Here is a 4,919-nt window from a genome sequence, read left to right on the forward strand (position 1 = left end):
ACAGCCATTATGTTTTGGAGAACAAAGGATGAATAATGGGAGCTGTGGTTAAGAAAAATAATTATGTTCCAAAACAAAATGACAGTACTTGGGCAAGTTTCTTTTGCTTGGTCCAACAATTTCTCTCCAAATCCTTTTTTTGACTCTATTTACCTTCTCAGAAGGCAGTCCAGCTTTATCTGACCATTTCATTCACTATATTTAGTTACATATACTAAGCCCATGCACTTTTACCCACATCAAGTAAAGTCCAGTGTAAATAGTAAGCAATACCAGGAGCTGACAGTTACTCTCTGTTCCCCTAGTATTACCTAAACGTGCTGACTATGCAACTTCAGACAAGAACCAAGAAAAGTCACCATTAAGGAGGATTAAGGTAAGAGAGGCTTTCCTTTCCCTAAGGTAGAACGTTTATCTCAGTAGTTCCCTTATGTTTCAGTGGGTATCGCATTTGAGTCATGACACTAGTCAGATGCATCACAGGTAGTAAAGCATTTACTTAGGAAGAGAATGAAATGGAGGGACTGTACCAACTTGCTCTGAATTCAATACATCACAGTGTGGTGCAACCTTACGTCCTGATTTATGAGACTAATATCTTTCAAGTGGGTCTCTCCTGTTTACACGAGTCCTCATGTTTTAAAGAACTTACCAACTGAACACTTAACAGCAACATGTCACACACAGTAAGCTTCTAATGCACCAAACTTTGCGTCATATACTCAAATTATTTCTAAATCATGGGCGCTAGAGATATAATATGTATTAGTGAAAAATACAAGTTTTCATATGTGGCATAGGTTTTGGGACACTCTAGAGGCCACACAGGTTTGTTTGATCTACCTATGAATCAGTAAAAATGTGAAAGATATTTGTTTTGGTCACAAGTACAGAGCCAAGATAATTTGTGGCAACCTCAAATAATGTATCCATTAATATAGTCATCACTCGACTGCGATTTTTCATCCTTATAGCCATTACAACTCAGAAATGGATCAATCAAAACAATTTACATATATTACACTGCATGATTATGGAGTATAAAGTATTTTTCCCTCTCAATTGCAGGTACCTTTTAGAGAAAGTACAGACGGTATGTATTGTGGAATTACTACGACAGTCTTTAGATAAGAATTCTTGTAAACACTAGTTGTGTTTTGTCTGATGCAACACTGTGTTCTAAGATAATTAGAATAAGGTTCTAGGGGTGTGTGTGTGTGTGTGTGTGTGTGTGTGTGTGTCTTTTAATAAAAAAATGAGAAGAAACAACACAGCAGATAAAAACTTATGGATATATCTGTGGTCATTAAGTTCATCAGGGTACAATAATCCCTATGGACGAGTTACAGTTTTTAGGATCTGCTTGCAAGATATCAAATCTATAAGGATCTCAAGTACTATCCTGATGGCTAGAGTGGGGAGAAGTCCTAGTCCAGGCAGCAGACAGTGAGTTTTAAAAGGTATAGAAGCACACATACTTCTTTTCAGGTGACAGGACCTAAAAATGAAACACAGTACACAGAAATGTAGAGTGGATGTGTCCCAATTGGGTTTCCCATGGTTCATTCCAATAAAGTCTACAGGAAGGCTTAAGGGGGTGGACAATATTAGCATGACAACAAGGGCAACACAATTTATGCACATGGTCAAGTAAGAACTCCAGTCTCCACCTAGGTGTTGATCAGTGCTGTCTCTCATTCTTTAGGAAATTTGGAGGTTTGTTTTGTTTTGAGATAGAGATGTGTATGTATGTATGTATGTATGTTTATGAATATAACTTTCTGACCCAGGTCTCACACATCTCCACCTGCCTAAGCCTACAGAATGCCTTTATTTATTTATTCATTTATTCATTTATTCATTTATTCATTTATTCATTTATTCATTTATTTATTTGGTTTTTCGAGACAGGGTTTCTCTGTGTAGCCCTGGCTGTCCTGGAACTCACAATGTAGACCAGGCTGGCCTCGAACTCAGAAATCCATCTGCCTCTGCCTCCCAAGTGATGGGATTAAAGGCATGTGCCACCACTACCCGGTGCCATTATCTACTAAGGGAGTACGCTACCACACCCAAAGGAAATATACCTTTAAAAATCAGATATACTCTATGCTCCATGAGTTTTATCTCTGAGTGGTGGTCAGTCTCCACATTCTGGGTGTGAATACTGAGTAGATACCTATTTTTAGCAGTGAACCACATGACTCAATATTAAGTGTTTTCTGCATAGTACAACTATGGTTTCAGTAGTTTGGTATGCCATGGTTTGATTAAAGGGAGCTATTATGCTAATATGGATGGGAGCTTCAACCCAGTTGCTCAGTACATGTTTAGTGTGTCCAGGACCCAGAGTTTGTATCCTAGTTCTGTATAAAAAGTGCCCAGGATGGCTCATTCCTATTGATGCTTATCTTTGAGAAGTGAAGGAAGGAGAAACAAAAGTTCAAGGTCATTCTTTTCTGTAGCATGAATTACATGCTAGACTAGAATAGAAACCTTTCCAGAATTTTTTTTTTTAAATACAGAGAGAAGGTAGGACTGGTGAGGGAGGTAGGACCAGGTATGGTATAGTCTCACTGCCCTGGACTAAGTACCCATATCTAAGCAGGAGCTAAGAAAGGGCATACAGAGAGTCAGTAAGGATGTCACCTACAAGTGATGTGAACACACACTGCTTATTATATTCCCAATGCACCAGGCTGCTGTTCTTGTCAGTTCATGATGAGGACATGTCCAGGCTAGGCTAGGCTAGTTGAGGGAAGTTTCTATTCAGCCCAACCATAATATGACACCTTGGTTTTGAGTAACTTTGAAACTGAGCATTTTTAGAAAATATCTCAATGTGGTCTTCTGATCAGCCAATCACTCACTGAAAAGCACCAGTCAGGTTGAAGTTCTTAGAGGAAGACCACATGTTTCTACTAAGCTAGGACCCCCCTACAGCTTCTTAGGTAAACAGTAAAAATGCATACATTCTCTATTGCCCATGTGTAACCAACTGAAACCTCATGCTTTCTAGATTCATTCATATGTAGATGATTCTTCTGTCATTTAATAGACACCAGAAGACAATTTTATAGTATAAGTGCTTTTCTTTGTGGGATAGCTTGTGTGAGTGTGTGTGTTTGTGTGAAGATATACACTTGTAAATGAATAACCAACTAAAACCTCACCATATCTAAATGTATTCATGTGCTGCTAGTTCTTCTGTCATATAAGAGATACCACAAAGCAATTCTGTAGTATATGTGCTTTTCCTTAAGGGCTAGCTTATGTAAGAGTGTGTGTGTGTGTGTGTGTGTGTGTGTGTGTGTGTGTGTGTGTGCGTGTATACATTTGTGTATGAGTAACCTGCTGAAACCTCATTCTACATAAATTCATTCATATGTAGCTGACTCTTCTATCATTTAACAGACACCACAAAGCAATATACACTTGCATATTCATATCCTTTTAACTGAGAATTGTCATAGGGTGTCAAGTATGCAGCATCATAGTGAACACAACTCAAAAGTGAGAGAGAGCATAAATTACACTATATATTACATTATATATAAATAAGATGTACTATATAAATTACACTATATATTATGTTATATATATTCATACATATCTGTGCACTCATATATTTCGCAATGAACTCTCATAGAGAGTCAAATATTAAGCATCCTGGGGGAAACCACACAGGAGTGACAGGGTGTTTAAATTTCACTTTGTTTGTGTTGCCCTAAGAAAGATTTTGATGCTGTTTACCAGGTACTACAACAACAACATAATAGAGTCCTGGTTCTCTTCTCTGTACATTGTCACATTGACATGAAGTGTAATGCATCCTGGTGTATATAATGCACTTTGTGATCTTCCCAAACTACCACTGTAACTCTGAAAATTGTCTCTGTTGTGAATGCATCTCCAGGTTCCGATCTCGTGAATAATCTGCAACGGAGGGGTACTCTTGTGGTGATGGATGATGAAGGATGTCACTTCCTAAACAAAACTCGTACAGAAAAGTCAAAAGATGAAATAGAAGGTACTGTGGAAATGAAAGAATGAATCATGTTTCATAGTTGTAGAGGATAGTGTTATTATACATGTAAAACTATGAATATATTATTAGTACTTTTCTATGTAAATATTGTTAATTTGCGTACTTCATTGGTTGATATTCAACCACAGAATTTAAAACTAGATATAAGACTCGCTATTTGTTCTCACTGAGTATGAGAAAGAGAGGAAAAGCTAACTCAGTCTTGTCTGGTCACTCTCACTTCACCTGCTGCAGGCTGGAACAGGTGAGCCACCCTCTCTATTACCTATTCCCAGACACCTGTAATGTGGATGGGTTGGATGTCAGTCCTCTCAAGAGTGACCCTGTGATTACCAAAAGTGTCGAGATTGAAGACAGAATTGGAATTAGATGACAGCATTTCTGGTCTGACTCTTGGGAGTGGGTCCCTGGAGTGGTGTGTTACACCCTGTGGTTGGGAGGCTTAAGGGAGAGGGAAAGAACAGTAGAAACAAGGAAATGGCAGGAGGAGCAGGAGGTTTCTGTGGGTTTTTTTCTTTCAAAGGCATCATGGTGATTCCTGTCAGGTTGTGTATTCTTTGCTTCTGGCTCTGTCATTTGAAGGCAGTCTTTTACACTTAACACTTTTCAGTATATGTCACTACCAAATGGCCAAGCCTGCCACTGTGGTTAGTAGCTCTCCATGGAAGCTGTGCCAAAGGTACTTTCTCAGTTTGTGTGCTGAAATACTAAGACCAAAATATGCCGAAGGAGGAATGTCTGTTTTGCCACAATAGTTTGAGTATGGAGTGCACACTTGCTGAGAACCATAAATGTAGGAGTTTCAGGGAGAGTTCCAGTGCAACCCGAGGAAAGAGATGGAGTGCTTATGTCCAGCTCACCACCTCCCTGT

At 38.8% G+C, this 4,919-nt stretch overlaps 1 long non-coding RNA gene across 1 annotated transcript; it reads left to right on the forward strand.

The window, feature by feature from the left end:
• The first annotated feature begins 310 nt into the window (after positions 1-310).
• On the forward strand, positions 311-4,030 carry LOC114635526. Its single transcript, XR_003713488.1, has 3 exons — positions 311-376; positions 1,069-1,093; positions 3,917-4,030. It is a non-coding gene; the product is annotated as an uncharacterized LOC114635526 (long non-coding RNA).
• Positions 4,031-4,919: the final 889 nt, after the last annotated feature.

Source organism: Grammomys surdaster, unplaced genomic scaffold (genome assembly GCF_004785775.1).
Source record: "Grammomys surdaster isolate TR1022 unplaced genomic scaffold, NIH_TR_1.0 111274, whole genome shotgun sequence".
Classification (NCBI taxonomy): domain Eukaryota; kingdom Metazoa; phylum Chordata; class Mammalia; order Rodentia; family Muridae; genus Grammomys; species Grammomys surdaster.